The 18,217-nt window shown below is 42.8% G+C and overlaps 2 protein-coding genes across 10 annotated transcripts in view; one reads left to right on the forward strand and one right to left on the reverse strand.

The window, feature by feature from the left end:
- The window catches only part of LOC128694629 (uncharacterized), a 316,265-nt gene that overhangs the window by 273,187 nt on the left and 24,861 nt on the right, over positions 1-18,217 (forward strand). The window lies entirely within an intron of this gene.
- LOC128694630 (uncharacterized) overlaps positions 1-18,217 on the reverse strand; it is a 215,196-nt gene that overhangs the window by 30,331 nt on the left and 166,648 nt on the right. The gene's annotated exons all lie outside the window — the stretch shown is intronic.

Consider the following 18,217-nt stretch of genomic DNA (forward strand, 5'->3'; position numbering starts at 1 on the left):
GAACATCTGAGTTTAATGACCTTACCACAATCTGGTGACCACCAAGGCATCCATTTATGAGAATGCTTACCTGAGGTTCATGGAATATTAACTCTAAGATAGAGTATTTAACAAATAAACAAAATAACTCATCAATGGAGAAAGGATCTGTGGCAGGAGAGAATTAAAACTTGTAGAAAGCAGAATGCTGTGGCATGATAATGGGCCTCTTTGCACTGCAACTCATTATTGTAACTACAGAATCTCAATGTAAATTTGCAAAGAAATAAAAATTGTATTGTATTATATTGTAAATGTTAAGTCACTTGTTCAAGCTGCTACCAGGAGCAGCAATGAGGACAGTTGTAGGAATGGAAAATAAGAATAACAGAAGAGGTTGCTATTATAGACATCATTTACCATTTCCCAGTCAAAGTTCAGTGCTACATAAGTTGAGCAAATCAAGAAATATATCCAAAACACATTGCCCCCACTAAACAGCAGACAGGAATACAGGACCCAAACACAGTGCCCCACCAAACAGTAGAGAACAAATTGTACATGAATGGTATACAATACCAACAAGATGAAAATTAGACACGTGCAACATCTGGGTATCTTTATTGTAGATGTTTCGCTATCCAGTGGCTTTATCAATACAAATTCTAGGACATAATTTGAAGACAGTAGAACTATATACAAAAGATGAAGTAATCAGTCCCTCAGCCTTGGAGTTGGTGTGAAGAGCACTGTAGTCGTGAAGATTCTGGAGCACAGGCAAGAGGGCTGGAGCTTATATACTGGTGTCAGGTGGACAGGGACGGGTAGCAGACGAGGGTATAGTCACTGGTAGGCAGGATTCCCCAGTGAAAGTAGGTCATACCCAAGGGATGGGTTAGTGGTAATAGTAGTTGTAGTAATCATGAAGGTGGTTATGTACAGCGCTAGTCACAGCATTATGCCGCCCCTCCCCCCCACACGTATCAAAACACAAACATATACCATGAAAGATTATAATATATATATTTGCACACTTATTGGGGTTTTAATTGTACTTGGTGCTGTGTCCTTTATGCTTAATCATGTCCCTCAGCCATGTAGGAAGATTCTCTCACAAATTCTTGAGGGTTTGGGGAGGTATATTATTCCTGCCTCATGTAGAGCAGCCTCCAGCTGCAGGATGGAACTGATATCCTTGCCCAGTAAACTTCATTTCACTATTGACCAGAGGTTCTCAATAGGGTTTAGGTCTGGAGAATTGCCTGGCCAGTCATTAAAGAACCTCACTTCACAGTCCTAAGCCACTGAACTACGGATTTGGTGGTATGACACAGTGCACCATCCTGCATAAAAACCGTAGCCCCACACTTGTCAAAAGCCTCAGGTAAATTGTCACACAATAACTTCAGGTAATTATACTGGTTCATATACTGGTTTTTGGGAAGCACAATGACTTCACCAACACTCTGAGCACTGAAACACCCCCAAACCATGAGTAAGTCTGGGTGTTTGGTGATCCCACAGGTGCAGCATGGGTCTAGCGGGTTACTACTTCTGGGCCGGTACACGTCCCCCACAGTTACAAGTGACAGAGAAGGTTGCTTCATCACTCCAAAGTACTTCAGATCACTGTTGAGGATTCCAGTGAAGATATTTCTTTGCATAATCCAGCCTACGTTTCTTCTGTGGTGTGAAGAGGATCAGTTTCTTAACCTGGCAGTGACTACTGTAGCCCAGTTCTGACACACGTCTGTTAACGGTTCTTACAGACACCTCCAAGAGAAGATGTGGATTCTTTTTTTTCAATTCTTGAGCAGTTATCTTAGGTGTACTCTCTAACTGCTTCTTAACACAGTTAAGGTATGAACAGATATCTTCTTCAAGAGGCTACACCGAGGTTTGGCAGACGGTAACTTGACACCATCACCAGTCTTGAAACTCTGCACCCAGTTCCTCACTGAACGCTCACACACACCAATATTCTCCACTATTTCTTTTGTCTGGTGCCCAGCTTTATGAAGCCCTATGATTTGAGCTATAGTTTCAGGTGTTAAAGACTTCCTTTTACCCATAATCAAACATGTATTGCCCCAAAACCAAAGGGAACACCGGACAAAAAGATGGGGCGAATGAGAGACAAAAGTGCAACACTTCCTCTCACCATGGCAGCCAAGTGAGCACTGAGGAGTCACAGTGGAGTGTGGCAGCAGGCTGTGACATCATGCTAACGGCTGCTACTCGGCATAATGCACTGACGAACAAAGACCCCCCTGTATGGTAGGCCTTTGATTTTTGTCATGGCATCATGCTGGGACGCTCGCCCGGCATAATGCCATAACTAGCGCTGTAGATGTCTTATGAACCAAGATTCCATGATGTTGCTGTGTCTGACAAGTTGTACATGAATGGTATACAATACCAACAAGATGAAAATTAGACACATGTGCAACATCTGGGTATCTTTATTGTAGACATTTTGCCATCCAGTGGCTTTATCAATACAAATTCTAGGACATAATTTGAAGACAATAGAACTAAATACAAAAGATGAAGTAATCAGTCCCTCAGCCTTGGAGTTGGTGTGAAGAGCACAGTAGTCATGAAGATTTTGGAGCACGGGCAAGAAGGCTGGCGCTTACATACTGGCATCAGGTCGATAGGCATGGGTAGCAGACAAGGGCATAGTCACTGGTAGGCGGGATTCCCCAGTGGAAGTAGGTCATACCCAAGGATTGGGTAAGTGGTAGTAGTAGTTGTAGTAGCCATGAAGAAGGTTATGTAGATGTCCTCTGAACCAAGATTCCGTGATGTTGCAATGTTTGACAAGTTGTACATGAATGGTATACAGTACCGACAAGATGAAAATTAGGCACGTGTGCAACATCTGGGTATCTTTATTGTAGACGTTTCGCCATCCAGTGGCTTTATCAATACAAATTCTAGGACATAATGTGAAGACAGTAGAACTATATGTCCTAGAATTTGTATTGATAAAGCCAGTGGATGGCAAAATGTCTACAATAAGGATACCCAGATGTTGCACGAGTCTAATTTTCATCTTGTCAGTTTTGTATACCATTCATGTATAACTTGTCAGGCACTGCAACATCATGGAATCTTGGTTCAGAGGACAGCTACATAACCTTCACGGCTACTACAACTACTACTACCACTAACCAATCCCTTGGGTATGATCTACTTCCACTGGGATATCCCGCCTACCAGTGGCTATGCCCTCATTTGCTACCCGTTCCTATCGACCTGACGCCAGTATATAAGCCCCAGCTTATTCCCTGTGCTCCAGAATCTTCATGACTACTGTGCTCTTCACACCAACTCCAAGGCTGAGGGACTGATTACCTCATCTTTTGTATAGAGTTCTACTGTCTTCAAATTATGTCCTAGAATTTGTATTGATAAAGTTACTGGGTGGCAAAATGTCTGCAATAAAGATATCCAGATGTTGCACATGTGTCAAATTTTCATCAGCTGACTGATTCAGCATGACCAGCATTGAACCTCTCATTTGACCTCAATCCTCCACCAATGAAGCATGCTGCCCTCCTGAGGTCTACAACTCCACAGGCAGGCTCAACTTCCTGGCAAGCAGAAACAAGAAGTACATACTGTATACTTATCACCACGCACAGTAAATGCAGAGGATAGTGCTTAATTTCTCAAAACCTCCACAAGTCATGGCCACCCCAAATGCAATAATAATGACCATAACCCCATCACATAAGCAAACAATATTATTTCTATGAAGTGGCATACTGTACAGTATACAAATAGGGTAACTGGCATGTATAAACTACTTTGTTTTGTCTTCCAACTGAGAACCATTGATGATAATATTTAGCTGGACATTTGTAGCTCTGTTCCCAAACATCATGAAGGTCTTGTCAATGTTAACAATGAGTTTGTTGGTAGTCATCCAAGTAGATACATTTATGAGCTCCTCTTTGTTATTGGGAGAGTTCAGATTTGGGTGGGAGATGACGAAAGTTGTGTTGCCTGCAAACAGAACAAGTCTAAGTTGTTGAGATACATTTGGAAGATCACTGATGTACAATGGACCCTCTGTTAATGCCTTTAATCCATTCCAGAGAGCTAGCCTTTGACCGATTTAGCCTTTAACCGAATTAATTTTCCCTATAAGAAACAATGGAAATCCAATTAATTTGTTCCACACACCCAAAAGTATTAACCCTTTCAGGGTCGACAGGCCCTCTCCTGGACTCGTTCTCAGGGTCAAGAAATTTTCAAAAAAAAAAAAAAAAAAAAAAAAAAAAATATTTTCTCTTATGAAAAGATAGTTTTTTTTTTTTCCCCTAAAAATTATAGGCTAAAAAATTTTTTTTGCCTTAAAAACTTACCGAGATACTGAGGCGTAAAGTTGACAGAAAATGAGCCGCATGTGGCATCATCGCCGACTGCCAGTCACCCGGTATTTCCTTATTTTTTTTTTTTTTTTTTGGCACTTTTCTATTATCTTTTAATTTTTTTTCAAGTAACTTTTATGGCATGTGAGGCCAATATGAGCACTATGTTCTAAGTGTTTTCTCTTTATTTACTACACAATAACTGCACAAACACTGTTGTCACTACATTGTTTACAAAACTTGTTTACACAAACAATATAAAATGTTGTTTATTACTATTTTTCTATATTTTATATACACATATACAGTCACAGAACGTGTTTCTAGAAGTTTGCAGCCTGTGGAAGTCTTTGAAACTTGGGGTCATGCACAGTGGTGTTTTACACTCCTCACACATAAAACGAGCGTCTCTGTGTTGTTGTGGGCATTTTTTTGTATGTGCACAGACGTAACACCTCTTCTGAGCCTTTTTCTTGAAAGCAGTAGCAGGCAGTTGTATTAGGAAGTGATCACCATGCTTCAGACGAGAAGGTAGTTGTTGATAATTTAGTGGGCGGTTTTCTATTGCAGGTGTTGTTCCTTGGTACTTGAATACTATTTGTCTGATGACAGACAAACAAAATTCACCATATGGTGGTTTGTTTCTGGTTCTCATCTTATACATGTTATAAGCATTGAGCATGGAAATGTCCAGAAGATGGAGAAAGAGTTTTATGTACCACTTATAACTCTTGCGAACACAATCAGCAAACCCAAACTGCATGTCACATTTGTCCACTGAATGCATATTAAAGGTGTAATCAATCACAGCTGCCGGTTTTAGAATGGGTTCATTGGTCTCTCTATTCTGCCTGCCAGTGTTTGTCATTTCGTTAGGGTGAACTGATGACAACAGTGTGACATCTCGTTTGTCATGCCACCGAAATGCCATGATGTCATTGGCAGCAAACGCCTGCACCTCACCTCTACGAGTGCCAGCGTCAAACCTGGGCATATGTTTACGATTTGCACGCACTGTGCCACACACGTCTGTCATGTTCACCCGCAAAAAATCACTGAGTGAGAGGCTTGTGTACCAGTTATCAGTATATATGTATGCCCCTAACCAAGATATGGTTCCATCATTGTTCTAACCACATCACTAGAGATGCCCAATAACTTCCTGGTATTTTGCAATGTATAAGTTCCAGTGTACCCAATAATATCCAATACAAGACCACTGTAGCAGTCACTAAGTACAAATAACTTTATACCAAAGTGTTTCCTCTTGCTTGGTATATACTGCTTGAATGAGTCTTCCTTTGAACAGAGTCAAAGACTCATCAATAACAAGCTTCCTGAAGGGATAAAAATACATATTGAATTTCTCTTTCAGGTACACAAACACATTCCTAATCTTATATAACCTGTCATTTCTGTCAGGCCTGGTTTTGTCTGAGAAGTGTAGCATACGTAATAGTAGCACAAATCGATTCACTCGCATTATATCACTGAATCAGGCGGCCTGTTGACCAGTATGATTTGACACTGTGCTTATACACATGTGGCATAAGCATTATTGTGGAAAAGAAAAGATACATCTCGGCAACGGTTGTCTCCTTCCACTGGTGTAGACGTGATTTTGGTGAAAGTATTGTGTTTGCCATGGTGTAGTCGAAGTATGTGTTGCTTTCCCTGACAATAATTTCCATCAGGGGTTCATCAAAGAATAACTCGAAATATTCTAGTTCAGTGGCATTGTTCCCAAGTGTACAAGATAGCCATAGTATTTCACTTTGACTTTCATCAAACTGATGGGGATTGGGAACAAAATTGTCAGCTTCATGCCAATACCAGGTGCGGTCTGCTGGTGGGTACTGGATATTGACAGGTGGTTGTGGTTGTGGAGTTTGTGGTTGTGGTTGTGGTGGGTGGGTGGGGGATGGTGGCCTTTGTTGTAGATCATCTGAGGCAGCAGTGTGGGTGGCAGCATGGCCCACTGCTGGTGCCTCACGGCCGGCACCACCACTACCACCACCATGCACATTTTCCATCCCAATTGCAACACTATCATCTTCATTTTCACTATCTGTTCCTGTTGTACAGCCACGGGATGTACTCCGAGATGTACTCCTTTCCCTTAGAATAGCATATGGCACACTACCAGAGCACATATACCGTCGTATATACTGATGTTTCACTGGAGAATATTCCACTTCACTATCACTACTGGAACTGTTTTCAAGAGCTTGTAGTTCATACTCACTATCATTATCATCACCAATGCTCACATCTGAGTCCGGGATATGGGAAAATAGGAGTTTCCTCTTTCGTTCTGGTACAACTGAACATGAACAAGACAGCCCAGCAGCAGAGGTGGAAGGCTGAGAGTCGTCTGGGTTTTCCTCACTATTACCGGTATTATGGTCATTAGTTTCGGTCACAACCTCATCAAAACCTTGAAACTCATCTTCACTAGCACTTCCATCTGTATTAGAACTGTCCTAATTCGCCGATGAGTGAGGAGTTTCTTACCGCGAGGCATGATAAACAAGGTCTACTAAAATGGCATTCCCACAATGCACCACTGGGTCCCAGATTTTTTTTCTACCACACACACTGACCACACACACCCATTCTCTCACATCTAGGCCTACCAGCCTTTTCCCACATGATTTGAAGGCGCTAGAATTTACGCGTACTAGTACGTCAATAACCCTGGCGTGTAAGCCGTACTAGTATGTCAGAAACCCTGAAAGGGTTAAAAAAATTTTTTTTTACACGAAATATACATTTCCCTACACAGAAACGAATGGTACATGCAAAATAAACAATTAAATGCCACTTACCTTTATTGTAGAGTTGTTGATGAATGATGTCCCAGCAGCAGGGTAGATTCAAGTTTCATATTGTTTGGAAGGGGAATCCCCTTCCATAAAGACTTCAGGTACCAAGTTACCTCCCTTCTTGGTTTTTTAATGCCAATAGGACCAGCGTGAGAGTCACTGGACCCCTGTCACACAAAATATCTTTCCAGAGAGCTCTGTTTCTCATGTGCCCTTAGGATTTCCCTAAAATGGGACACAAGAGTGTCATTGTATATGTTGCCAATATGGCTTGCAACAGCTGTGACAGGATAAAATTCATCCATAAATGCTTGCACCTTTGTAAACATTGTACACATTTCCTTAATCCTTGACAAGGGCAACTTCCTCCGTCTCTCTTCCTCCTGCTCTGAACCACATTCCTGAGCTGTAATCTGTTGCTGTTGCACCTCAAGCTCTTGCAGGTCTGCAGTGGTTAGTTCTTCATTGTTGTTCTGCACCAACTCTCCCACATCCTTGCCACAAACCTCCAACCCCATGGACTTCCCCAATGACACAATAGCTTCCATTACTGGCATAGGCTCCTGAGAGTTAGCCCCAAACCCTTCAAAATCCCTCTCTTGTACACACTGTGGCCAGTTTCCTCCAAGCAGAGTTCAAAATCCTGCAAGTCACTCCCTCCCAAGCCTTACCTATAAGGTTTATGCAACTGAAGATACTGAAGTGATCTTTCCAAAACTCTCTTAGGGTCAATTCAATGTCTGAGGTCACTTCAAAGCACTTTTGAAACACTGCTTTTGTGTAGAGTTTTTTGAAGTTTGAAATGACCTGCTGGTCCATGGGCTGGAGGAGAGGAGTTGTATTAGGAGGCAAAAAAACTTCACTTTAACGAAGCTAAACTCCCCTGCAATTTGCTCTTGCAAGTCGTGAGGATGAGTAGGAGCAATGTCCATTACCAGGAGGCACTTAAGTGGCAATTTCTTTTCCAGGAGGTAATTTTTCACAGTGGGACCAAACACACCATAAAACCAGTCCATGAAAATTTCCCTAGTGACCCATGCCTTAGTGTTTGATCTCCACATCACACACAAATTACCCTTGACGATATTTTTTTCTTGAACACTCTGGGAGTTTCAGAGTGATACACCACTAAAGGCTTCACTTTGCAATCACCACTAGCATTACTACACAACATTAATGTCAGCCTGTCTTTTATAGGCTTATGTGCTGGGAGTGCCTTTTCCTCCTGAGTAATGTAGGTCTTATTTGGCATTTTCTTTCAAAAGCAGGCCTGTTTTGTTACAATTAAACACTTGTTCGGATTATGAGTTTTCAGTCTCTATGTTCTAGGCATATTCCCCTAAGAAAGAAGAAGAGCAGGAGTAAACTGGAGAGAAAAAGACGCTCCCTCTACAGAAGACGACGAAGAGTCACTGAGCTCCTCAGGAGTGCTAGAATATCTGATACACGAAAGGAGGCACTGACCAGGGAAGTGGAAACTATCGAACTTAAGCTAAATGACTCTTACAGGAACCAGGAGAGGCAGGAGGAGCTTAAAGCTATTAGTGAAATTGAAAGAAATTCAAAATATTTCTTTTCATATGCCAAAAACAAGGCAAATACCACATCTAGTATCGGGCCCTTACTCAGACAGGATGGGACATACACAGATGACAACAAGGAAATGAGTGAAATATTGAAATCCCAGTACGACTCTGTGTTTAGTGAACCACTAATCGGTCTGAGGATCGATGACCCAAATGATTTCTTCATGAATGAGCCTCAAAACTCCATAAATGTATGCCAGATTTCTGACATTACCCTAACTCCGATAGATTTCGAAAAAGCCATTGACAACATGCCTATGCACTCAGCCCCAGGCCCAGACTCGTGGAACTCTGTTTTCATTAACCCTTTGACTGTTTCCGACGTATAAATACGTCTTACGAGCCAATGTTTCTGACGTATTTATACGCATAAATTCTAGCAGCTTCAAATCAAGCAGGAGAAAGCTGGTAGGCCCACATGTGAGAGAATGGGTCTCCATGGTCAGTGTGCACCATATAAAAAAAATCGGGGAGCCAGTGGTGCATTGTGGGAATGCCATTTCAATTGTCCTTTTTCAGCATGTCTAGCAGTAAGAAATATGTGATTCCCCAGCAAATCTGGGACTCTTCTCTTCCCAAGTGATGCTCTAACACAGATGGAAGTGTCAGTGAAGATCAATTTCATGATTTGGAGGAGTTTGAGACCAAAAGCAATGGAGGAGGAGGAGGGGGAGGAGGGGAGGAAGAGGAGGAGGAGGAGGAGGAGGAGGGAAGGAAGAGGAGGAGGAGGAGGAGTAGGAGAAGAGGAGGAGGAGGAGGAGGAGGAAGAAGAAGATGTAATAATATTGTTCCCTTGAAGCAAGAAAAAAAAAAGTCCACCCCATGACAGTGACAAGATAAGGGGAGATAACATCTGATAAGAGCTGACTTTGATGAGGGTAAAGGAGGGTAATATTACATGACCATCGCCCTCCCTTTGTTTTTGCTGGTACACAAACATTTCTGTCTGTCTATTTGTCTGTCTGTCAAGCTCCCTGTCTGTCCATCTAGCTCTCTGTCTCAGAGAGAGCCACAAGACTGTGTCATCACGTTTACTCACATCTTCAAGCAGAGTATAGCACTTTGTCTGGATTTCTTGGGTTATCCTATGTATACTTGTATTTATGTGTACCTGTGAGAGAGAGATAGGCAGACAGATGGAAAGAGAGACAGATTGAAAGATATAGAATGAGGGAGAAAGATAATTAGATAGAATGGAGGAGGGGAAGCAGCATCCGACCCCATTGTTTTGACAGGCGGTAGGGGGAGTGACTAATGAGACAATATGTCACTTTGACAGCTGCCGACTTCTGACTCAAAACAATTATAAGCCACACACTCGCACACAAGAGGAGGAGGAGGAGGAGGAGGAGGAGGAGGAGGAGGAGGAGGAGGAGGAGGAGGAGGAGGAGGAGGAGGAGGAGGAGGAGGAGGAGGAGGAGGAGGAGGAGGAGGAGTAGGAGGAGGAGGAGGAGGAGGAGGAGGAGGAGGAGGAGGAGGAGGAGGAGTAGGAGGAGGAGGAGGAGGAGGAGGAGGAGAAGGAGGAGGAGAAGGAGGAGGAGGAAGGGAGGAGAAGGAGAAGGAGAAGGAGAGGAGGAGGAGAAGGAGGAGGAGAAGGAGGAGGAGAAGGAGAGAAGGAGAAGGAGGAGAAGGAGGAGGAGGAGGAGAAGGAGAAGGAGGAGGAGTAGGAGAAGGAGGAGGAGTAGGAGAAGGAGGAGGAGTAGGAGGAGGAGGAGGAGGAGGAGGAGGAGGAGGAGGAGGAGGAGGAGGAGGAGGAGAAGGAGGAGGAGGAGGAGAAGGAGGAGGAGAAGGAGGAGGAGAAGGAGGAGGAGAAGGAGGAGGAGGAGAAGGAGGAGGAGAAGGAGGAGGAGGAGGAGGAGGAGGAGAAGAAGGAGGAGGAGAAGGAGGAGGAGAAGGAGGAGGAGAAGGAGGAGGAGAAGGAGGAGGAGAAGGAGGAGGAGGAGGATGATTGTTTGTTTGTTTTTGTAAACAAGTTTTGTAAACAATATATTGATAATTATGTTTGTGTGCTTATTGTGTTGTATACAATGAGTGTATATATATACATTGCACCTTACTTTGGTCTCATAGGCCACATAAGTTATGTGAAAAAATAAAATAGTGAAAAAAACAAAAAACCTTCAATTACAAGTAAACTAAAGTTTACCGGGTGAGCGGCAGTCGCTGCTGTTGCCATATGCGGCTCATTTTCTGCAAACTTCACGGCTCTATATCTCGGTAAGTACCGATGGCAAAAATTTTTTTTTTTGGACTAAAACACTCAGAAAAATAATCTTAACATTTTCATAAGAAAAAATAATTTTTTTTTTTTTTTGAATATTTGGCGACATAGAATGACAGTTTCAGAGAGGGGCCTGAAACAGTCAAAGGGTTAAGAACTGCAAGAAACCCCTCTCGCGTGCCCTAAGTACACTATGGAGGAGGAGCTTGGACATGGGTGAAATTCCACAGTCACTTAAAACAACGGATATAGCCCCACTCCATAAAGGTGGCAGCAAAGCATTAGCTAAGAACTATAGACCAATAGCTCTGACATCCCACATCATAAAAATCTTTGAAAGAGTGCTAAGAAGCAGGATTGCAAATCACCTGGATTCCCAAAATCTGCACAATCCAGGGCAACATGGGTTCAGGGCAGGTCGCTCCTGCCTCTCACAACTACTGGATCACTATGACATGGCCTTGGATGCACTGGAAGAAAATCAGAATGCAGATGTAATATACACAGACTTTGCAAAAGCATTTGACAAATGCGATCATGGCGTAATAGCCCATAAAATACGTGCTAAAGGAATAACTGGGAAAGTGGGGAGATGGATCTTCAACTTCCTAACAAATCGAACACAAAGAGTAGTAGTCAACAGAGTTAAATCGGAGGCTGCCATAGTGAAGAGCTCTGTTCCACAAGGCACAGTACTCGCCCCCATCTTATTCCTTATCCTCATATCAGACATAAACAGAGATATACACCACAGCACCGTATCATCCTTTGCGGATGATACTAGGATCTGCATGAGGCTGTCATCTGCTGAGGACACGGTTAACCTCCAAGAAGATATAAACAAAGTTTTCCAGTGGGCAATGGTAAACAATATGATGTTCAATGAGGACAAATTCCAACTACTCCGTTATGGAAAACTGGAGGAGATAATAACTAGAACAGAGTATACTACTGACTCCGGCCATACAATAGAGCGGAAAAATAATGTAAGGGACCTGGGAGTAGTAATGTCTGAGGATCTTACTTTCAAGGATCACAACAGTGCCACGATCGCACGTGCAAAGAAAATGATAGGATGGATAATGAGAACTTTCAAAACGAGAGATGCCAAGCCCATGATGATCCTTTTCAAATCACTTGTTCTCTCTAGGCTGGAATACTGCTGTACATTAACATCTCCATTCAAAGCAGGTGAAATCGCAGATCTAGAGAGTGTACAGAGATCCTTTACTGCATGTATAAGTTCTGTCAAGCACCTTAACTACTGGGAACGCTTGGAAGCACTTGACTTGTACTCGTTGGAACGCAGGAGGGAGAGATATATCATAATCTACACTTGGAAAATCTTGGAAGGAATGGTCCCAAATCTGCACACAGAAATCGCTCCCTACGAAAGTAAAAGACTGGGCAGGCGATGCAAAATGCCCCCAATAAAAAGTAGGGGCACCATTGGTACACTAAGGGAAAACACCATAAGTGTTCGGGGCCCAAAACTGTTCAACAGCCTCCCATCAAGCATTAGGGGAATTGCCAATAAACCCCTGGCTGCCTTCAAGAGAGAGCTGGACAGATACCTAAAGTCAGTGCCGGATCAGCCGGGCTGTGGCTCGTACGTTGGACTGCGTGCGGCCAGCAGTAACAGCCTAGTTGATCAGGCCCTGATCCATCGGGAGGCCTGGTCATGGACCGGGCCGCGGGGGCGTTGATCCCCGGAATAACCTCCAGGTAACCAGGTATGTACTCTTTAAAGTCTTGCACATATTTTTCAGCTGCTTTTTTGTCTGAACTGGCAGCCTCACCATGCCTTATCACACTGTGTATGCCACTACGATTCTTAAATATCTCCAACTAGCCTTTGCTGGCCTTAAATTCATCAACAGCAGCACTATCTGGAGGCATTTTCTTAATGAGATCATCATGCAACTGCCTTGCCTTTTCACATATTACTGACCGAGATATACTATCCCCTGATAATTGTTTCTCGTTTATCCACACCAATAACAGTCTCTCCAAATCTTTGAGTACAGTGGTCCCTCGATAATAGTTGGGCTCAATAGTCATCCTTTTCGGAAATCGTCGCGTTATTTTAGTCCAAACATTGGCTCACAAATGGTCGGTTGACTCACTAATCGTCGTTCGTCCTGGACGTGTACTCACGGCTCTGAGCCGCCTCAGCCTCCCTTCCCAGCAATTCCATTCATTTTAGTGCTTGCAAGCGCTAAATAAGCTACCATGGCTCCAAAGAAAGCTCCTAGTGCCAAGCCTTTGGTAAAGAAAGTGAGAAATACGACTGAATTTAAGAAAAACATCATTGAACAATATGAAAGTGGTGTACGTGTGGCCGAACTGGCCAGGATGTATAACAAATCCCGTACAACCATATCTTCCATCATGGCCAAGAAAAAGGAAATCAAGGAAGCTGTTGTTGCAAAGGGGGTAAATATGCTGACAAAAATGAGATCAGCAGTACTTGAAGAGGTTGAGAAGTTATTATTGGTGTGGATAAACGAGAGACAATTAGCAGGAGATAGTCTTATGACGTCAATTACTTGTGAAAAGGCTAGGCAGTTTCATGATGATCTGGTAAAGAAATTGCCTGCAACGAGTACTGATATTTGTGAATTTAATGCCAGCAAAGGTTGGTTTGAGAGATTTAAGAACCATAGTGGCATGCACAGTGTGATAAGGCACGGTGAGGCTGCCAGTTTGGACAAAATTACAGCTACGAAATTTGTAAGTGAATTCAAGGAGTACATAGAGGCTGAAGGACTGAAACCTGAACAAGTGTTCAATTGTGACAAAACAGGTCTCTTTTAGAAGAAAATGCCAAAGAGGACCTACATTACTCAGGAGGAAAAGGAACTGCCAGGACACAAGCCTATGAAAGACAGACTGACACTCATGTTCTGTGCTAATGCTAGTGGGGATTTCAAAGTGAAGCCGTTACTAGTGTACCATTCTGAAAATCCCAGTGTGTTAAAAAAAAACAATGTTATGAAGAGTAAATTGTGTGTGTTTTGGAGATCTAATAATAAGGCATGGGTCACGAGGGAAATTTTTGTCGAGTGGTTCAATGAAGTGTTTGGTCCTAGTGTGAAGAATTACCTCCTGGAAAAGAAATTGGATCTCAAGTGCCTCCTAGTAATAGACAATGCACCTACTCATCCTCCAAACTTGGATGACCTAATTCTGCAGGAGTTTGGGTTCATCACAGTAAAGTTCTTGCCCCCGAATACCACTCCTCTCCTCCAGCCCATGGACCAGCAGGTCATTTCAAACTTTAAAAAACTCTACACAAAAGCAATGTTTCAAAGGTGCTTTACTGTGACCTCAGACACTCACTTGACCCTAAGAGAGTTTTGGAAAGAACACTTCAGTATCCTCCATTGCATAAGCCTTATAGGTAAGGCTTGGGAGGGAGTGACTACCAGGACTTTGAACTCTGCTTGGAGAAAATTGTGGCCAGATTGTGCCCACAAGAGGCATTTTGAAGGATTTGTGGCTGACCTTGATGAGCCTATGTCAGTTGTGAACTCTATTGTGGCATTGGGGAGTTCCATGGGCTTGGATTTGAATTTAGAGGATGTGGAAGAGTTGGTGGAGAACCACAACAAAGAGCTAACCACTGAGGAGCTGCAAGAGCGTCAGCAGGAACAGCAACAGATCGCAGCTCAGAATCTTGCTGCAGAGGAGGAGGAAGAGAGATGGAAGAAGGTGCCTTCTTCAGAAATTATGAAGATTTTTGAAATGTGCGGTAGGATGGAAAGATTTATGGAGAAACATAACCCTGAGAAGGATGTTGCAAGCCATATCGGCAACTTGTACAGTGACAGAGTCTTGGCCCATTTTAGGGAAGTTTTAAAGAGATGCCAGAAACAGAGCTCTATGGACACTTTTTTTTGCAAGACAGGACTCCAGTGACTCTCAAGCTGGTCCTAGTGGCATTAAGAAACAGAGAAGAGAAGTAACCCCAGAAAAGGACTTGGTACCTAAGGTGTTGATGGAAGGGGATTCCCCTTCCAAACAGTAACTAATCCAATCTCTCTCCTCCTCCAGTCTTCCATACACTAAGAAGAATCGCCAATAAAGGTAGGTGTTATGCTGTTAAGGTTTCATTCATCATGTCCCATTGTATTGTTTATGTACTACATCTATATTTCATGTAAAAAATTTTTTTGTTTTAATACTTCTGGGTGCCAGGAACGGATTAATTGTATTTACATTATTTCTTATGGAGAAAATTGATTCGAAAATCGTCTATTTTAATAATCATTGCACTTCCAGAAACGGATTAACAACGATAAACGAGGGACCACTGTATTTGCAATCTCTGTTTTATAATCACACTTGCACCTTTTGCAACAACAGCTTCCTTGATTGCCTTTTCGTTGCACAAGATTGTAGTGATGGTTGAATGGGGTTTGTTGTATAACTTTTCCAACTCTGAGATACGCACTCCACTTTCGTACTTTTCTATTATCTCCTTTTTCAGTTTGATGGTACACCTCACCCTTTTTACCACAGGGTTAGCACTAGAAGCTTTCTTGGGGCCCATGGTGGCTTATTTAGCAGTTACAAGCACTAAAAACAGTGAATACAAAATGTATCGCAGGTACACATGGGATCGACTGCAACAGATTGTAAACAATGATACACTGGCTGGTAGACTGGATGACTGGCCGGGCCCACTCATGGCGCCGAGCAGACAAGTTCAGGACGAAAGCTCCTAACCGAGTTTTTAGGTGTTATCTGAGCCAATTTTTTTACGCCAAAGCGAGGCGTTATCCAATTTTGGTGCTATCCGATCCAGGCATAAACTGGGGGTCCACTGTATATGAGGAAAAGCAAAAGGGCTGAGTACACTGCCAGGGGCACCCTTATGTCAATAGGTCACAAATAACAAAAAAAGGCACAATACTGTGACTGGAACGATACACAAATTACCTGCACATAGAAGAGACTTTGTAAATGGTCCAAGTCGGACCGAAACGTCGTCGTAAGCTCCTCTCTTCTATGTGCAGGTTATTTGTGTATCAATAGGTCACATTGACGAGGTTATGCCCTTGATGAAGACATTTTGGTGTCTGTTGTTATACAAGTGCATGACCTCTGATACCATAATATTTAAATTTAAGGAGCAGGATGTTGTGGTCTACTGTATGGAATGCTTTCCTAATATCTATATGTAAAAAAAAAAATTGCTAACAGGGGAAAAGAACTGTACCAGACATATTTTCTTATTTTTCTCACTACACGTTATACTTGTCCTAGGTAGTAGGATGGTAGACAGCAACCACCCAGAGAGGTACAGGTTGGCCATCACTAATCCGGCAATCAGTAATCCGGCACTAATTTCAGCTAGCATAATTTCAAATTTCTGGGGTTTCCACACCAACCTGCCACTACTGTTTGGTGGTGCTACTTGCTTCATTAGTCATCCCAATTTCTTTTTCTCCATTTATTGTTATAACTTGCTCACTTTTAGCCCTAGCCATGGTTCCAATGAATAAAAAAAATGCTTCTCATTTTATAAAGCACATACACTGTACATTGTCCATAAACAATAAGGTGTCTTTGAAGCCACTGTCAGTCGCCACGAGCTCAGCTCACTCAGATAAGCTGTGACTGGTAAATTTGGGCCTACATATGAGAGAATAGGTGTGTGTGGTAAGTATGCACTATATAAAAAAATCCTCCAGCATGCAGTGCATGAGAAAAAAGGCAACTGTGCTTTTGGTGTAAAACAGAGACTGTGGTGTATTTTCATATGGTTTGTATAGTTGTATTCTCGTTTTTTTCTCATTTGATGGAATGGAAGATATATTACAGTAGGGCCCTACTTATACAGCGGGTTAGGTTCCAGGCTATCGCCGGAAAGCAGAACGCCATTTTTTCCATTTACAAATGCATATAAATGCTAGACAACAAGTTTACACTAAATTACATTAAGTTAGTAATAGAACTAGGCATTAAAAACACAAAAAGTAAAATACATACATTCATTGCTTATCTTAAAGTATTTGTAATCTTAATGTAGATGCATGGTTCAGAGAACCAACAAGTTGATAAATTAGACACATGTGCAATTCTTGGGTATCTTTATTGAGGAGAAACGTGAAGAACAGGAGAAGAATGAGGTAATCAGTCCCTCAACCTTGAGTCGATGTGGGGCACGCCGTATTTGAATACCCACTTGCCATATAGCAAATTTTGGTCATAATTTGACATTGCTGCATTAGCGGAATGCCGTAAGGCGAAACACCATAAATCAGGGCCATACTGTAATTTTGATTGGTTTCATGCTGGAAAGTACAGTGGACCCCTGCCAAATGGCGGCGTCAAGTAATGCCAAATTCGTCTAATGGTGCTCTTTGGCATCAAAAAATTGGCTCTACCAACAGCAAAAAACTCATCTAACAGCATGCAGCCTGAGCGGGCCCAACCACTCCAAGACTCCGTGTATAGCCAGTGTGCCAATGTTTACAAGCCGTTTCAGTCGATTCCAAGTGTCCTGCAATATATTTTGTATTATTCCAGTGTTTTTAGTGCTTGTAACTGCTAAATAAGCCACCATGGGCCCCAAGAAAGCTTCTAGTGCTAAAAAGGGTGAGAAATGCTCTCAAAATACTATCGTACCACGGTCAGCTGCTGCTGCAACACCGTCAGCTGCTGCTGCAACACCATCAGCTGTTGCTGCAACACCGTCAGCTGCTGCTGTACTACCATAAGCTGTTGCTGCACCACCATCAGCTGCTGTTGTACCACAGTCAGCTGCTGCTGCACTACCGTCAGCTGTTGCTGCACCACCGTCAGCTGCTGCTGTACCACAGTCAGCTGCTGCTGCACCACCATCAGCTGCTGCTGCACTACCATCAGCTGTTGCTGCACCAACGTCAGCTGCTGCTGCGCCATGGTCAGCTGTACTACTCGAAGATGTGGACAGACTATTGTTGGTGTGGCTTATCGAGAATACCAGAAACAATTAACCCCAGAGGGTTAGCCACCCAGGATAATCCAAGAAAGTCAGTGCATCATCGAGGACTGTCTAACTTATTTCCTTTGGGATCCTTAATCTTGTCCCCCAGGATGCAACCCACACCAGTTGACTAACACCTAGGTGAACAGGAAAAAATGCCTGGAACTAGTGCTCATATTGGTGAATTTAAGGCCAGCAAAGGTTGGTTTGAGAGATTTAAGAATCATAGTGGCATACACAGTGTGATA

Source organism: Cherax quadricarinatus, chromosome 51 (genome assembly GCF_038502225.1).
Source record: "Cherax quadricarinatus isolate ZL_2023a chromosome 51, ASM3850222v1, whole genome shotgun sequence".
Lineage (NCBI taxonomy): Eukaryota > Metazoa > Arthropoda > Malacostraca > Decapoda > Parastacidae > Cherax > Cherax quadricarinatus.